Source organism: Oncorhynchus keta, unplaced genomic scaffold (genome assembly GCF_023373465.1).
Source record: "Oncorhynchus keta strain PuntledgeMale-10-30-2019 unplaced genomic scaffold, Oket_V2 Un_contig_23558_pilon_pilon, whole genome shotgun sequence".
Lineage (NCBI taxonomy): Eukaryota > Metazoa > Chordata > Actinopteri > Salmoniformes > Salmonidae > Oncorhynchus > Oncorhynchus keta.
The window spans coordinates 1-19464 of NW_026283446.1; the positions used below are offsets into that span (position 1 = coordinate 1).

General features: G+C 44.8%; 1 pseudogene; it reads left to right on the forward strand.

Moving 5' to 3' along the window:
- Nucleotides 1-67: 67 nt before the first annotated feature.
- LOC127921789 (dynein axonemal assembly factor 9-like) overlaps nt 68-19464 on the forward strand; it is a 54295-nt pseudogene continuing 34898 nt past the window's right edge.

Below are 19464 nucleotides of genomic sequence, written 5' to 3' on the forward strand. Positions count from 1 at the left end.
CCATTGACTGTCTGTCTGTTAAATCCCCAGGCGTTCGGAGTTATTTCTCTCATGGCCTGATCTCCAGTAACATCGTTGACAGCAGCAGGAGACGGCAGCCCTTGGTTCTGTTTGGGAGCCACTCCTCCATGGAGAACCTCCACAGCTACTCCTTCAACTTCCCTTCTGATGGACACCAGGTCCGCAACACCGGACCCCAGGGACCCCAGCCAAACACATGGTGAGAGCACCTAACCCCTATCTAACCAAACACATGGTGAGAGCACCCGACCCCTATCTAACCAAACACATGGTGAGAGCACCCTAAACCCTATCTAACCAAACACATGGTGAGAGCACCCTAAACCCTATCTAACCAAACACATGGTGAGAGCACCCTAAACCCTATCTAACCAAACACATGGTGAGAGCACCTAACCCCTATCTAACCAAACACATGGTGAGAGCACCCTAACCCCTATCTAACCAAACACATGGTGAGAGCACCCTAACCCTATCTAACCAAGCATGGTGAGAGCACCCTAACCCTATCTAACCAAACACATGGTGAGAGCACCCTAAACCTAACCCCTATCAACCCAAACACATGGTGAGGCACCTAAACCCTAACCCCTATCTAACCAAACACATGGTGAGTGCACCTAAACCCTATCCAGATTAGACTGTTCCTTACTGTTACCTAACCCTATCCAGATTAGACTGTTACCTAAAACCCTATCCAGATTAGACTGTTACCTAACCCCTATCTAGATTAGACTGTTACCTAACCCCCTATCGGATTAGACTGTTACCTAACCTCATCCAGATTGTGACTGTTACCTAACCCCTATCCAGATTAGCATGTTACCTAACCCCTATCCAGATTAGACTGTTACCTAACCCCTATCCAGATTAGACTGTTACCTAACCCCTATCCAGATTAGACTGTTCCTCTACTGTTACCTAACCCCTATCCAGATTAGACTGTTCCCTAACCCCTATCCAGATTAGACTGTTCCTCTACTGTTACCTAACCCCTATCCAGATTAGACTGTTCCTCTACTGTTACCTAACCCCTATCCGGATTAGACTGTTCCCTAACCCCTATCTAGATTAGACTGTTACCTAACCCCTGTCTAGATTAGACTGTTACCTAACCCCTATCCAGATTAGACTGTTCCCTAACCCCTATCCAGATTAGACTGTTACCTAACCCCTATCCAGATTAAACTGTTACCTAACCCCTATCCAGATTAGACTGTTACCTAAACCCTATCCAGATTTAGACTGTTACCTAACCCCTATCTAGATTAGACTGTTCCCTAACTGTTACCTAACCCCTATCCAGATTAGACTGTTTAACCCCTATCCAGATTACTGTTACCTAACCCTATCCAGATTAGACTGTTACCTATCCCTATCCAGATTAGACTGTTACCTAACCCCTATCCAGATTAGACTGTTACCTAACCCCTATCTAGATTAGACTGTTACCTAACCCCTATCCAGATTAGACTGTTTCCTAACCCCTATCCAGATTAGACTGTTACCTAACCCCTATCCAGATTAGACATGTTACCTAACCCCTATCCAGATTAGACTGTTACCTAACCCCTATCCAGATTAAACTGTTACCTAACCCCTATCCAGATTAGACTGTTGCCTAACCCCTATCTAGATTAGACTGTTCCCTAACCCCTATCCAGATTAGACTAGATTAGACTGTTACCTAACCCCTATCCAGATTAGACTGTTACCTAACCCCTATCTAGATTAGACTGTTACCTAACCCCTATCCAGATTAAACTGTTACCTAACCCTATCCAGATTAGACTGTTACCTAACCCCTATCCAGATTAGCATGTTACCTAACCCCTATCCAGATTAGACTGTTACCTAACCCCTATCTAGATTAAACTGTTACCTAACCCCTATCCAGATTAGACTGTTACCTAACCCTATCTAGATTAAACTGTTACCTAACCCCTATCCAGATTAGACTGTTACCTAACCCCTATCCAGATTAGCATGTTACCTAACCCCTGTCTAGATTAGACTGTTACCTAACCCCTATCCAGATTAGACTGTTACCTAACCCCTATCCAGATTAGACTGTTACCTAACCCCTATCCAGATTAGACTGTTACCTAACCCCTATCCAGATTAGCATGTTACCTAACCCCTATCCAGATTAGACTGTTCCCTAACCCCTATCCAGATTAGACTGTTCCTCTACTGTTACCTAACCCCTATCCAGATTAGACTGTTACCTAACCCCTATCCAGATTAGACTGTTCCTCTACTGTTACCTAACCCCTATCCAGATTAGACTGTTACCTAAACCCTATCCAGATTAGACTGTTACCTAACCCCTATCCAGATTAGACTGTTACCTAACCCCTATCCAGATTAGACTGTTACCTAACCCCTATCCAGATTAGACTGTTACCTAACCCCTATCCAGATTAGACTGTTACCTAACCCCTATCTAGATTAGACTGTTACCTAACCCCTATCCAGATTAGACTGTTACCTAACCCTATCCAGATTAGACTATTAGTGTTGTGTGTGCATGTTTAATGAGATGGCTTGGCAGTCCATGTTGGGCTTGGTCTCCTAGAGTACTCTGTAATCTGTTCTTGTCTGTCAGGTTCTCCAGTGTGTGGCTCCTAAAGGATCTTTAGCCTGCTCCAGGACTTACTTCTTTGGAACCACTCACATCCCCCTACCTAGGTAAACATAGCCCATAATGTATACACTAAACTGTTTGTTGATCTACCATAGCTATTTGACTGTCTGTAGACCTAATATCTGATGTTTCCCTTGCAGGGAATGACAACATGCAACAGAAGAAAACAGAACTCCTGTAAGTTCACCAAGACAACATGTCCAAACCTGTTAACCCATCTCTCCCATATGATAATACTGTATATAAGGTGTTAAATATATCTCTTCTAGATCTACATATTATATAAGGTGTTAAATATATCTCTTCTAGAACAGTGGTTACCAAACTGTGGAGTTTTAAGGAACTCAGACCAGCTTTGAACTTTCTCTTGGAAGTTGTAATAGTAGTGCTTCTACACCTGCATTGCTTGCTGTTTGGGGTTTTAGGCTGGGTTTCTGTACAGCACTTTGAGATATCAGCTGATGTACGAAGGGCTATATAAATACATTTGATTTGATTAGAATGCACAAGGTGATTTTTCTATCTTGGTTAGTGCATCATCAGCTCCTCTTGTCATATCAGTCATTACAGACCTTAGAGAACTATTTATAACTTGTCTGAAATGTCCAGATCAACTAGCCCAGGTACGTTTTTTTTAGTCCATAGATTTTGTAGTAATGTTTGATTCACTCAAATAACATATGAATTCACATTAGACAGTTTTGCTTTAAACCTGTATAATGTTCTCACTGCCAACAAGAGGGGTCTGGACAGTTGAACAGTGCTTGTGCCCGTAGAATAGGCATGGCGTGCGCACACGACAGGTGGGGGTGAGGTATGTCCTCGCTCCCCCCACCCAGTTTGGCCTCAGTGAAACCTGTTGGGAACCCCTGCTCTAGAAGATGATGCCTGAATATTATGTAGAACATGTACATATTACACTACATGGCCCAATGTGAGATGAGATGTTGGATGAGCAGCTGTCCATGTAGTGTATGTACGGTGTTAAATCTATCTCTCTTCCAGTCTTCTCTCTCAGATCTATGCAGCAGCCGTCCAGTCGGTCCTGGCTGGAATCAAATGCTACTCCAACACCACTAGTGCTACTAAGGTGATACCGGTAGTCATTTCTCCAACTAGCTACAGTCTGAAGTTTACTTACACCTTAGACAAATACACTTTTTAAACTCAGTTTTCACAATTCCTGACATTTTAATCCTAGTAAATATTCCCTGTTTTAGGTCAGTTAGGATCATCACTTTATTTTTAAGAATGTGAAATGTCAGAATAATAGTAGAGAATGATTTATTTCAGCTTTTATTTCTTTCATCACATTCCCAGTGGGTCAGAAGTTTACATACACTCAATTATTATTTGGTAGCATTGCCTTTAAATTGTTTAACTTGGGTCAAACGTTTCGGGTAGCCTTCCACAAGCTTCCCACAATAAGTTGGGTGAATGTTTGCCCATTCCTCCTGACAAAGCTGGTATAACTGAGTCAGGTTTGTAGGCCTCCTTGCTCGCACACGCTTTTTCAGTTCTGTCCACAAATGTTCTATAGGATTGAGGTCAGGGCTTTGCGATGGCCCCCTCCAATACCTTGACTTTGTTGTCCTTCAGCCATTTTGCCACAACGTTGGAAGTATGCTTGGGGTCATTGAACATTTGGAAGATCTATTTGCGACCAAGCTTTAACTTCCTGACTGATGTCTTGAGATGTTGCTTCAATATATCCACATAATTCCCCTTCCTCATGATGGCATATATTTTGTGAAGTGCACCTCCTCCAGCAAAGCACCCCCACAACATGTTGCTGCCACCCCCTGCTTCACGGTTGGGATGGTGTTCTTCGGCTTGCAAGCCTCCCCCTTTTTCCTCCAAACATCTGTTTCATCAGACCAGAGGACATATCTCCAAAAAGTACAATCTTTGTCCCCATGTGCAGTTGCAAACCGTAGTCTGGCTTTTTTATGTAGGTTTTGGAGCAGTGGCTTCTTCCTTGCTGAGCGGCCTTTCAGGTTATGTCGATATAGGACTCGTTTTACTGTGGATATAGATACTTTTGTACCTGTTTCCTCCAGCATCTTGACAAGGTCCTTTGCTGTTGTTCTGGGATTGAGTTGCACTTTTCACACCAAAGTACGTTAATCTCTAGGAGACAGAACGCGTCTCCTTCCTGAGCGGGTATGACGGCTGTGTGGTCCCATGGTGTTTATACTTGCGTACTATTGTTTGTACAGATTAACATGGTACCTTCAGGTGTTTGGAAATTGCTCCCAAAGGATGAACCAGACTTGTGGAGGTCTACTATATTTTTTCTGAGGTCTTGGCTGATTTCTTTAGATTTTCCCATGATGTAACGCAAAGTGGCACTGAGTTTGAAGGTAGGCCTTTAAATACATCCACAGGTACAGTTGACTCAAATGATGTCAATTAGCCTATCAGAAGCTTCTAAAGTCATGACATAATATTCTAAAATTTTCCAAGCTGTTTAAAGGCACAGTCAACTTAGTGTATGTAAACTTCTGATCCACTTGAATTGTGATACAGTGAATTATAAGTGAAATAATCTGTCTGTAAACAACTGTTGGAAAAATGACTTGTGTCAAGCACAAAGTAGATGTCCTAACCGACTTGCCAAAACTATAGTGTGTTAACAAAACATTTGTGGAGTGGTTGAAAAACAAGTTTTAATGATATAACTAGCTACACGTTTGCTGTAACTAGCTTTACATGGTATACTATAACTAATGGGGTACTATAACTGGCTATACAAATTTGTTGTAACCAGCTATAGATGGTGTACTGAAAGGGAAAGGGGGATACCTAGTCAATGGTTCAACTGAATGCATTCAACTGACATGTGCACCGCTCTGAATCAGAGAGGGGGGCTGCCATAATCCACGTCTTCGCTGCCCGGGAACACTGGGTTAAATGCCTTGGTCAGGGGCAGAACAACACATTTTTAGCTTTTCAGCTCGGTGATTCCATCCAGCAAACGTTCCATTGTTGGCTCAACGCTCTACCCACTCTACCCACTACCTAACTAGCAATACACACATTTGCTGTAACTAGCTATACATGCTATGCTGTAACTAGCTATACATGGTATACTGTAACTAGCTATGCATGGTATGCTGTAACTAGCTATGCATGGTATACTGTAACTAGCTATGCATGGTATGCTGTAACTAGCTATGCATGGTATGCTGTAACTAGCTATGCATGGTATGCTGTAACTAGCTATGCATGGTATGCTGTAACTAGCTATGCATGGTATGCTGTAACTAGCTATGCATGGTATGCTGTAACTAGCTATGCATGGTATGCTGTAACTAGCTATGCATGGTATGCTGTAACTAGCTATGCATGGTATGCTGTAACTAGCTATGCATGGTATGCTGTAACTAGCTATGCATGGTATGCTGTAACTAGCTATGCATGGTATGCTGTAACTAGCTATGCATGGTATGCTGTAACTAGCTATGCATGGTATGCTGTAACTAGCTATGCATGGTATGCTGTAACTAGCTATGCATGGTATGCTGTAACTAGCTATGCATGGTATGCTGTAACTAGCTATGCATGGTATGCTGTAACTAGCTATGCATGGTATGCTGTAACTAGCTATGCATGGTATGCTGTAACTAGCTATGCATGGTATGCTGTAACTAGCTATGCATGGTATGCTGTAACTAGCTATGCATGGTATGCTGTAACTAGCTATGCATGGTATGCTGTAACTAGCTATGCATGGTATGCTGTAACTAGCTATGCATGGTATGCTGTAACTAGCTATACATGGTATACTGTAACTAGCTATACATGGTATACTGTAACTAGCTATACATGGTATACTGTAACTAGCTATACATGGTATACTGTAACTAGCTATACATGGTATACTGTAACTAGCTATACATGGTATACTGTAACTAGCTATACATGGTATACTGTAACTAGCTATACATGCTATACTGTAACTAGCTATACATGCTATACTGTAACTAGCTATACATGAACTAGCTAGGCACGGCGGTATGCTGTAACTAGCTAGGCACGGCGGTATGCTGTAACTAGCTAGGCACGGCGGTATGCTGTAACTAGCTAGGCACGGCGGTATGCTGTAACTAACTAGGCACGGCGGTATGCTGTAACTAACTAGGCACGGCGGTATGCTGTAACTAGCTAGGCACGGCGGTATGCTGTAACTAGCTAGGCACGGCGGTATGCTGTAACTAGCTAGGCACGGCGGTATGCTGTAACTAACTAGGCACGGCGGTATGCTGTAACTAGCTAGGCACGGCGGTATGCTGTAACTAGCTAGGCACGGCGGTATGCTGTAACTAGCTAGGCACGGTATGCTGTAACTAGCTAGGCACGGCGGTATGCTGTAACTAGCTAGGCACGGCGGTATGCTGTAACTAGCTAGGCACGGCGGTATGCTGTAACTAGCTAGGCACGGCGGTATGCTGTAACTAGCTAGGCACGGCGGTATGCTGTAACTAGCTAGGCACGGCGGTATGCTGTAACTAGCTAGGCACGGCGGTATGCTGTAACTAGCTAGGCACGGCGGTATGCTGTAACTAGCTAGGCACGGCGGTATGCTGTAACTAGCTAGGCACGGCGGTATGCTGTAACTAGCTAGGCACGGCGGTATGCTGTAACTAGCTAGGCACGGCGTATGCTGTAACTAGCTAGGCTCGGCGGTATGCTGTAACTAACTAGGCACGGCGGTATGCTGTAACTAGCTAGGCACGGCGGTATGCTGTAACTAACTAGGCACGGCGGTATGCTGTAACTAACTAGGCACGGCGGTATGCTGTAACTAACTAGGCACGGCGGTATGCTGTAACTAGCTAGGCACGGCGGTATGCTGTAACTAGCTAGGCACGGCGGTATGCTGTAACTTGCTAGGCACGGCGGTATGCTGTAACTTACTAGGCACGGCGGTATGCTGTAACTAGCTAGGCACGGCGGTATGCTGTAACTAGCTAGGCACGGCGGTATGCTGTAACTTACTAGGCACGGCGGTATGCTGTAACTTACTAGGCACGGCGGTATGCTGTAACTAGCTAGGCACGGCGGTATGCTGTAACTAGCTAGGCACGGCGGTATGCTGTAACTAGCTAGGCACGGCGGTATGCTGTAACTAGCTAGGCACGGCGGTATGCTGTAACTAGCTAGGCACGGCGGTATGCTGTAACTAGCTAGGCACGGCGGTATGCTGTAACTAGCTAGGCACGGCGGTATGCTGTAACTAGCTAGGCACGGCGGTATGCTGTAACTAGCTAGGCACGGCGGTATGCTGTAACTAGCTAGGCACGGCGGTATGCTGTAACTAGCTAGGCACGGCGGTATGCTGTAACTAGCTAGGCACGGCGGTATGCTGTAACTAGCTAGGCACGGCGGTATGCTGTAACTAGCTAGGCACGGCGGTATGCTGTAACTAGCTTGGCACGGCGGTATGCTGTAACTAGCCAGGCACGGCGGTATGCTGTAACTAGCTAGGCACGGCGGTATGCTGTAACTTACTAGGCACGGCGGTATGCTGTAACTAGCTAGGCACGGCGGTATGCTGTAGGCGTTGGATGAAACGAGTGTTTCGTTACTGACTGAAACTTGTGTATATTTCCAGGCGAAGGACGTAGCAGAGCATACCTTCCATCTGGCACTGGACTCGGTCCACCTGCCTCAGTACAGAACTGCTCTCAGGTACCAGCACACCTGTCACAATAGATAACAACTCTACCTTTGTATTCCAATAGAAGGAAAAAGTTATTTAATGTCATTGGTGTCCTCTGAATGATGACGTTAGCTGATCTAGTATAAAAGTGTTCTACCTGTTGTTTCATTAGTGTCCTCTGAATGACGACGTTAGCTGATCTAGTATAAAGTGTTCTACCTGTTGTTTCATTAGTGTCCTCTGAATGACGACGTTAGCTGATCTAGTATAAAGTGTTCTACCTGTTGTTTCATTGGTGTCCTCTGAATGACGACGTTAGCTGATCTAGTATAAAGTGTTCTACCTGTTGTTTCATTGGTGTCCTCTGAATGACGACGTTAGCTGATCTAGTATAAAGTGTTCTACCTGTTGTTTCATTAGTGTCCTCTGAATGACGACGTTAGCTGATCTAGTATAAAGTGTTCTACCTGTTGTTTCATTAGTGTCCTCTGAATGACGACGTTAGCTGATCTAGTATAAAGTGTTCTACCTGATGTTTTCTCTCTCAGATCTAAAAGTGTTTTCCACATCCAAGCTGTGAACAACCAGGGCAGGTGGGTTCTGATTGTTATAAAGAAAGTGTTTAATCACACTATGATTCAATGTTGTTAGCTGGCTTTTTATTGACTCATTGTTTTCCTGAATGTTCCGTCTGTCTTGTTTTCCTTTTCAGAATTGTTCCTCTGAGTGAAGAAGGGAGCTGCTTCTTGGTGAAAACTGTAAGTCAATTCTTCCAACCTGATAATTGTTCCAAAACATTTGCGGTAGGCATGTCACTGTGTTTGATTGATTGATTAAATTTGAATGAATTACAATGTGCGTTTTCTGTCCATCACTCCCAAACGTCCATGTCAGTGTATGACAGCCCAGACCTCCAGTGGGGTTAGGGGTCAGGGTTTAAGGGTTATACTTTATAGTGGTGGTTGTGTGTCCCAGGCGTCCATGTCAGTGTACGACATCCCAGACCTCCAGTGGGGTTAGGGGTCAGGGTTTAAGGGTTATACTTTATAGTGGTGGTTGTGTGTCCCAGGCGTCCATGTCAGTGTACGACATCCCAGACCTCCAGTGGGGTTAGGGGTCAGGGTTTAAGGGTTATACTTTATAGTGGTGGTTGTGTGTCCCAGGCGTCCATGTCAGTGTACGACATCCCAGACCTCCAGTGGGGTTAGGGGTCAGGGTTTAAGGGTTATACTTTATAGTGGTGGTTGTGTGTCCCAGGCGTCCATGTCAGTGTACGACATCCCAGACCTCCAGTGGGGTTAGGGGTCAGGGTTTAAGGGTTATACTTTATAGTGGTGGTTGTGTGTCCCAAACGTCCATGTCAGTGTATGACAGCCCAGACCTCCAGTGGGGTTAGGGGTCAGGGTTTAAGGGTTATACTTTATAGTGGTGGTTGTGTGTCCCAGGCGTCCATGTCAGTGTATGACAGCCCAGACCTCCAGTGGGGTTAGGGGTCAGAGTTTAAGGGTTATACTTTATAGTGGTGGTTGTGTGTCCCAGGCGTCCATGTCAGTGTACGACATCCCAGATCTCCAGTGGGGGAAAGGAGACCTGGGCTCTGTAGTCTTCTCTGAGTCCTTCTTGGTGTCCAGCATCAACATCCAACAGAAAGGTAAGAGAGACACATACTGTTAGGCCTGACCGATGCCTCCTCCCTATTATTATAAACTGTGTGTCTGTGAGTCATGGTGTTCCTCCTGTTGAACTGTAATGTTGAGTCTGTCCTGTAGATGGAAGTGTTTCCTCAGACAGCTGCTACACCATCCTGACGACAGCTCTGCCTCGATACGTCTGCTGGCTGGTATGTTACCCTCTCTCCTCATCTCTCCTCTCTTCTCATCTCTCCTCCCCTCAATCCTCTCTCCTTTCCTCTCTCCTCTCTCTCCATTCATCCAGGGATCAAGTCACTTTCAACAAAATGGCAGGGTTCAAGGGCTTCAAAATGACTTATTATTTGTAGATCAGTCAGTCACAATTTATCCATGATGCATTGTGGATTTGATCCTTTCATTCACAGTGCTTGTTAACTGTGTGTCCTAATGGCTTTAGGTGGAGTCTGATGTGAAGCATTCTGAGAAGGCCCAGGTCCTGCTGAAGGTCAGACAACAACCGCTCATGTTGCCGTTATTACATTGAGAAATGCTGGTCAGTGTGTTGATGTGTATTGTGTGTGTTTAATCCCCAGGAGGAGGAGGGTACCTGCCTGGGCACCTCTTTGACTACAGCAGACACAGCTCATGTGTTCTCCAACAGCCTGCTCTCCACTCCAGAGGAAGGTGACACATACTTTAATGCTCTCTCTGTAGTCAACCAGCCAGTCAGCTGGTCAGTTTAGTCTAGAGGTCGACCGATTATGATTTTTCAACGCCGATACCGATTATTGGAGGACAATAAAAGGCAGATACCGATTAATCGGCCAATAAATATATATATACACACACACACACTTTTGTAATAATGACAATTGCTACAATACTGAATGAACAATGAACACTTTTATTTTAACTTAATATAATACATATTATGGGCTTTTGGATGGGTGTTCTTATGCTGACCCCATGCTTACATCTTTATCACAAATAAGACACCTTGCTTTCCCTGGTGCCAATTCCATGTAATAGTCCCACACTGGTGCTCTGCTTTTCTCTGCCATCTGTAAAACACACACACAGCTCTGAAGTGACAATGATACTGAAGAGTCTGCTTAGAGACAAATACTCTCAACTGTTTGAATAAAAATAGAGCTTAAGTTACCTGTGATGAATGTTGAAAACAAAAACTGTAATTTCTATATGCAGGAAATCCTATTTTAATAATGGACATGGTAAGAATTGACTACCAAAGTGCGAGTCATAATTCACATGACACCTTCTAGCAACATCTGAAAAGCGGTTCATTCATTTATTCCATAGGATATTTTTAGATTCACTGAGAAAAGGTCTGTGTTTCGTGTAGGCTTACACCACCTTGCCAATTTTATAACTGTGTAGATATCCATAGGACAAGGTACCTCTGATCAATATTGGCTAAATATAAGCCAAGATCATTTTTTTTGTAGAGTGGATTTATGAAAATATGTTGACAAACGTTACCTTATCCTAGTGAGATTTACACGGGTATCAAAACGCAGAGGCAGTTTAAGCCTGAACGAAACACAGACCTTATTGGAAGTAGATCAAGACATTCTCTATGGAAGACATGAACAGAGGCGGTTTAAGCACGAAACACAGACCTTATTGGAAGTAGATCAAGACATTCTCTATGGAAGACATGAACGGTAAAATAACGAAGGAACCTCTTTCAAGTTCAGCCGCAAGTTATTACAGGAATTATAACGCGTCTCTAAACCATATACCTTTGACTATTACGAGCCTCCTGCTGCCTACCACCCCTCAGTCAGACTGCTCTATCAAATATCAAATCATAAACTTAACTATAATAAACACACAGAAATACGAGCCTTAGGTCAAATCCGGAAAACTATCACCTCGAAAACAAAACGTTTATTCCGTTCCGTATTTTATCTAACGGGTGGTATCCATGAGTCTACATATTCCTGTTACATTGCACAACCTTCAATGTTATGTCATAATTACGTAAAATTCTGGCAAATTAGTTCGCAAAGAGCCAGGCGGCTCAAACTGTTGCATATACCCTGACTCTGCGTGCAATGAACGCAAGAGAAGTGACACAACTTTTATAAGATAAGTTTAATGCTAGCTAGCAACTTACCTTGGCTTACTGCATTCGCGTAACAGGCAGTCTCCTTGTGGAGTGCAATGAGAGGCAGGTGTTTAGAGCGTTGGACTAGTTAACTGTAAGGTTGCAAGATTGGGTCCCCGAGCTGACAAGGTAAAAATCTGTTGTTCTGCCCCTGAACGAGGCAGTTAACCCATCGTTCTTAGGCCGTCATTGAAAATAAGAATGTGTTCTTAACTGACTTGCCTAGTTAGATAAAGGTATAAAAAAATATATTTAAAAAAACGGCGCCGAAAAATACCGATTTCCGATTGTTATGAATTGTCTGAAACCGGCCCTAATTAATCGTCCATTCCGATTCATCGGTCGACCTCTAGTCCAGTCAGCCAGCCAGCCAGCTAGTTTGTCCAGTTCAGCCAGTCTGTCAGTCCAGCCAGTGGCCGTGTTCGAGAGGATCTAAAATGAGTAGTTATTTATGATCCCAGGTGATTTGTAGATCAGTCGCCTGCAGTTGTTTTGATGCTCTGGAACACGACCAGTCAGTCAGTCAGTTGGTGGTCTTGTTAGATTATTAAGGCGAAAGCAACCGCTATAGACAAGTTATGTTGTGGGAGGTGCATCTGCGACAGCCGGAAGTCGGTGCTACTGGTTTCCAACTGCAAGGCTCAGTGCAACATGGTGGTGGACAGCTTTGCCAAGAGTGTGCAAGGCTGTTATCAAGGCAAAGGGTGGCTACTTTGAAGAATATAAAATATATTTTCATTTGTTTAAAACCTTTTTGGTTACTACATGATTCCAAGTGTGTTATTTCATAGTTTTGATGTCTTCACTATTATTCTACAATGTAGAAAATAGTTCAAATAAAGAAAAACCCTGGAATGAGTAGGTGTGTCCTAACTTTTGACTGGTACTGTGTGTACAGTATATACATATGAGGTGAGTAATGTAGGGTATGTAAACATTATTCAAGCCAAATTTCTTCAGCCTCCTGAGGTTGAAGAGGCGCTGTTGCACCTTCTTCACCACACTGTCTGTGTAGGTGGACCATTTCAGTATGTCCGTGTACGCGAAGAACTTAACTTTCCACCTTCTCCACTACTGTCCCGTCGATGTGGATAGAGGGCTGATCCCTCTGCTGTTTCCTGAAATCCATGATCATCTCCTTTGTTTTGTTGACGTTGAGTGTGAGGTTATTTTCCTGACACCACACTCCAGGGCCCTCACCTCCTCCCTGTAGGCCGTCTCGTCGTTGTTGGTAATCAAGCCTACCACTGTTGTGTCGTCCCATACTTGATGATTGAGTTGGAGGCGTACATGCCCACGCAGTCGTGGGTGAACAGGAGTACAGGAGAGGGCTGAGAACGCACCCTTGTGGGGCCCCAGTGTTGAGGATCAGCGGGGTGGAGATGTTGTTTCCTACCCTCACCACCTGGGGCGGCCCGTCAGGAAGTCCAGTACCCAGTTGCACAGGGCGGGGTCGAGTCCCAGGGTCTCGAGCTTGATGACGAGTTTGGAGGGTACTATGGTGTTGAATGCCGAGCTGTAGTCAATGAACAGCATTCTCACATAGGTATTCCTCTTGTCCAGATGGGTTAGGGCAGTGTGGTTGCGATTGCGTCGTCTGTGGACCTATTGGGGCGGTAAGGTGGAGGTGATGTGATCCTTGACTCGTCTCTCAAAGCACTTTATGATGACAGAAGTAGTCATTTAGTTCAGGTACCTTAGCTTTCTTGGGAACAGGAACAACGGCTATTAAATAGTGATCCACTCGAACGCACCCAGCCAGTCAGTCAGCCAGCCAGTCAGCCACCCAGCCAGTCAGTCAGCCACCCACTCAGCCAGTCAGTCAGCCACCCACTCAGCCAGTCAGTCAGCCACCCACTCAGCCAGTCAGTCAGCCACCCACTCAGCCAGTCAGTCAGCCACCCACTCAGCCAGTCAGTCAGCCACCCAGCCAGCCAGTCAGTCAGTCACCCAGCCAGCCAGTCAGTCAGTCACCCAGCCAGCCAGTCAGTCAGTCACTCAGCCAGCCAGTCAGTCAGTCAGTCACCCACCCAGCCAGTCAGCCACCCACCCAGCCAGTCAGTCAGTCAGCCACCCACTCAGCCAGTCAGTCAGCCACCCAGCCAGCCAGTCAGTGTGTCAGTTATTTAATGAGTTAATGAGTTAGTCTGTAGTTAATGTGAATGATGTCCCTTTAACCTCCTGTGTCTGTGGGTTTCAGGTAAGATGAGCTTCTTCACAGAGGGCATCCTGTTCCTCCATCCTCAGTACGGCACCATCACTCTACCCAGGAGCCTCATCAGCAGGATCAAGTTGTATGACCTGGTACGTTTCTCTACCAGAACACAGGCAGTTACATGGGCTGTCTCCCAGAGGGCACCCTGTTCCCTATAGTGCACTACTGTTGACCAGGGCCCTGGGAGCAAATCAAATGTTATTTGTCACATGCCGAAAGTGTTTTCCACAAGTACACGGAGTAGCCAGCCACGTGTCCCTGGGTTGGGGCCTATTTTAGTTGCCTCTGGTACATCCTAAAGCCTCTGGTACATTCCAATGTTTCTGGTACATTCCAATGTTTCTGGTACATTCTGATGCCTCTGGTACATTCCAATGCTTCTGGTACATCCTAAAGCCTCTGGTACATTCCAATGCTTCTGGTACATTCTAAAGCCTCTGGTACATTCCAATGCTTCTGGTACATCCTAAAGCCTCTGGTACATTCCAATGTTTCTGGTACATTCTGATGCCTCTGGTACATTCCAATGCTTCTGGTACATTCCAATGCTTCTGGTACATCCTAAAGCCTCTGGTACATTCCAATGCTTCTGGTACATTCTAATGCCTCTGGTACATTCTAATGCCTCTGGTACATTCTGATGCCTCTGGTACATTCTGATGTCTCTGGTACATTCTAATTACTTGATTCCATCCAGCCACTCTCCCCTGGGTTGGGGCCTGTTTTAGTTGCCTCAGGTACATTCTGATGCCTCTGGTACATTCTGATGCCTCTGGTACATTCAAATGCCTCTGGTACATTCCGATGCCTCTGGTACATTCTGATGCCTTTTGGTACATTCCAATGCCTCTGGTACATTCCGATGCCTCTGGTACATTCCGATGCCTCTGGTACATTCCGATGCCTCTGGTACATTCCGATGCCTCTGGTACATTCCGATGCCTCTGGTACATTCCGATGCCTCTGGTACATTCCGATGCCTCTGGTACATTCCGATGCCTCTGGTACATTCTGATGCCTCTGGTACATTCTGATGCCTCTGGTACATTCTGATGCCTCTGGTACATTCCGATGCCTCTGGTACATTCTGATGCCTCTGGTACATTCTGATGCCTTTTGGTACATTCCAATGCCTCTGGTACATTCCGATGCCTCTGGTACATTCCGATGCCTCTGGTACATTCTGATGCCTCTGGTACATTCTGATGCCTCTGGTACATTCTGATGCCTCTGGTACATTCTGATGCCTCTGGTACATTCCGATGCCTCTGGTACATTCCGATGTCTCTGGTACATTCTGATGCCTCTGGTACATTCTGATGCCTCTGGTACATTCTGATCCCTCTGGTACATTCTGATCCCTCTGGTACATTCTGATGCCTCTGGTACATTCCGATGTCTCTGGTACATTCTGATGCCTCTGGTACATTCTGATGCCTCTGGTACATTCTGATGCCTCTGGTACATTCTGATACATTCTGATGCCTCTGGTACATTCTGATGCCTCTGGTACATTTCTGATGCCTTTTGGTACATTTCCATGCCTCTGGCACATTCTGATGTCTCTGGTACATTCTGATGCCTCTGGTACATTCCGATGCCTCTGGTACATTCCAATGCCTCTGGTACATTCCGATGCCTCTGGTACATTCTGATGCCTCTGGTACATTCTGATGCCTCTGGTACATTCTGATGCCTCTGGTACATTCTGATCCCTCTGGTACATTCTGATGCCTCTGGTACATTCTGATGCCTCTGGTACATTCTGATGCCTTTTGGTACATGTCCATGCCTCTGGTACATTCTGATGCCTCTGGTACATTCTGATGCCTTTGGTACATTTCTGATGCCTTTTGGTACATTTCCATGCCTCTGGTACATTCTGATGCCTCTGGTACATTCTGATGCCTCTGGTACATTCTGATGCCTCTGGTACATTCTGATGCCTCTGGTACATTCTGATGCCTCTGGTACATTCTGATCCCTCTGGTACATTCTGATCCCTCTGGTACATTCTGATGCCTCTGGTACATTCCGATGTCTCTGGTACATTCTGATGCCTCTGGTACATTCTGATGCCTCTGGTACATTCTGATGCCTCTGGTACATTCTGATGCCTCTGGTACATTCTGATGCCTCTGGTACATTTCTGATGCCTTTTGGTACATTTCCATGCCTCTGGTACATTCTGATGTCTCTGGTACATTCTGATGCCTCTGGTACATTCCGATGCCTCTGGTACATTCCAATGCCTCTGGTACATTCCGATGCCTCTGGTACATTCCGATGTCTCTGGTACATTCTGATGCCTCTGGTACATTCTGATGCCTCTGGTACATTCTGATGCCTCTGGTACATTCTGATGCCTCTGGTACATTCTGATGTCTCTGGTACATTCTGATGCCTCTGGTACATTCTGATGCCTCTGGTACATTCCGATGCCTCTGGTACATTCTGATGCCTCTGGTACATTCTGATGCCTCTGGTACATTCTGATGCCTCTGGTACATTCTGATGCCTCTGGTACATTCTGATCCCTCTGGTACATTCTGATGCCTCTGGTACATTCTGATGCCTCTGGTACATTCTGATGCATTTTGGTACATGTCCATGCCTCTGGTACATTCTGATGCCTCTGGTACATTCTGATGCCTTTGGTACATTTCTGATGCCTTTTGGTACATTTCCATGCCTCTGGTACATTCCAATGCCTCTGGTACATTCCGATGCCTCTGGTACATTCTGATGCCTCTGGTACATTCCGATGCCTCTGGTACATTCCGATGCCTCTGGTACATTCCGATGCCTCTGGTACATTCCGATGCCTCTGGTACATTCTGATGCCTCTGGTACATTTCCATGCCTCTGGTACATTCCGATGCCTCTGGTACATTCTGATGCCTCTGGTACATTCTGATGCCTCTGGTACATTCCGATGCCTCTGGTACATTCCGATGCCTCTGGTACATTCCGATGCCTCTGGTACATTCCGATGCCTCTGGTACATTCTGATGTCTCTGGTACATTCTGATGCCTCTGGTACATTTCTGATGCCTTTGGTACATTCTGATGCCTCTGGTACATTCCGATGTCTCTGGTACATTCTGATGCCTTTGGTACATTCTGATGCCTCTGGTACATTCCAATGCCTCTGGTACATTCCAATGCCTCTGGTACATTCCAATGCCTCTGGTACATTCCGATGCCTCTGGTACATTCCGATGCCTCTGGTACATTCCGATGTCTCTGGTACATTCTGATGCCTCTGGTACATTCTGATGCCTTTGGTACATTCTGATGCCTCTGGTACATTCCGATGCCTCTGGTACATTCTGATGCCTTTTGGTACATGTCCATGCCTCTGGTACATTCTGATGCCTTTTGGTACATGTCCATGCCTCTGGTACATTCTGATGTCTTTTGGTACATGTCCATGCCTCTGGTACATTCTGATGCCTTTTGGTACATGTCCATGCCTCTGGTACATTCTGATGCCATTTGGTACATGTCCATGCCTCTGGTACATTCTGATGCCTTTTGGTACATGTCCATGCCTCTGGTACATTCTGATGCCTTTTGGTACATGTCCATGCCTTGATTCCATCCAAAATGCACAGTGAGCTCAGGGCATGCTTAGCCCAGCATGCATTTGTAGCCTTCTTGTGTGCTGCTATAGCCCCTTGCTTTAGCTACTGTCATGGAGTGGGATAGATCTGTTCATAAAGAAACCGATTACACACATAGGTTCTAAAGGAAGGGGACTTAGACAAGAGGAAGAGGACCAAAAGCAAGAGGGAGTGTGGTGATGTAATGTCTACAACTAAAGACTCGTGATGGAGTACTTACTATGTACATATGCTAACAGATAACTAAGTGTGTCATTGTTGCAAAAGTATTTATAAACTAAAAACCAGATATATTAAAAGTTATATTATCTATACAATAGATTTTGGCCCAGTAGGCCTGACATATTACCTCTTTCAAGGAGCTTTCCGTTTTGATATGATTATTTTGCCTAAATAATAATATATAATAATATATGCCATTTAGCAGACGCTTTTATCCAAAGCGACTTACAGTCATGAAGTAAAATCCTTTCGGCCTACCCATAGAATAATGCGAAAACACCTCTGCATCCCTGCCCAGCCTGGCAAGAGTGGACTGAAGGGTGTTTAGCATCCCCAGTGGCTCTGCAAGCGCCAAGAGGGTATTTTCCTCTTACTGCCCTGCTCTCCAAGTACCATTACATGAACCTGAAGCCAGTCTCTGGCCAAACTCGTGTTTCTAAAAATGAATTCAAGGACACTGTAGACTGAGCCAAACAAGGCAATTTGGTTTAATTTGTATTTTATTCTAAGTAAGTCACAGCCTATATGTGCAATTTCTAGACTATAACGATTTAAAAGAACAAAATGTTGTTTAAATGCTGAGCGCTTTATGTCCCTACCCGTCTGTTGCGTCACTCTCGCAAATGCTTCATAATGTATTCCTTTGTGGAATAACAGCCTGAATAATACATTAGGCTTCCTGTCTGGTTCCTGACCTATTTAGTGTTAATATGCTGTTTAATATGACATGTAGCCTATTTCAAATAAGCGCTTCTTTACAGTCACCTTTTCATGTTGGTTATTAAAATACTTCTCGTTCAGATCGTTTGGTTTCAATACTTCAAGACCACATGGTAGGTCCCGGTAGTCCCAATAATAGATTGGTGTTGGTTCAATTATTTTTGAGCTGCCGTTAAGATGGTTAAAATTGATGGGAAGATGGATGGAGCCAAATACAGGACCATTCTGGAAGAAAACCTGATGGAGTCTGCAAAAGACCTGAGACTGGGACGGAGATTTGTCTTCCAACAAGACAATGATCCAAAACATAAAGCAAAATCTACAATGGAGTGGTTCAAAAATAAACATATCCAGGTGTTAGAATGGTCAAGTCAAAGTCCAGACTTGAATCCAATCGAGAATCTGTGGAAAGAACTGAAAACTGCTGTTCACAAATGCTCTCCATCCAACCTCACTGAGCTCGAGCTGTTTTGCAAGGAGGAATGGGAAAAAAATTTCAGTCTCTCGATGTGCAAAACTGATAGAGACATACCCCAAGTGACTTACAGCTGTAATCGCAGCAAAGGTGGCGCTACAAAGTATTAAC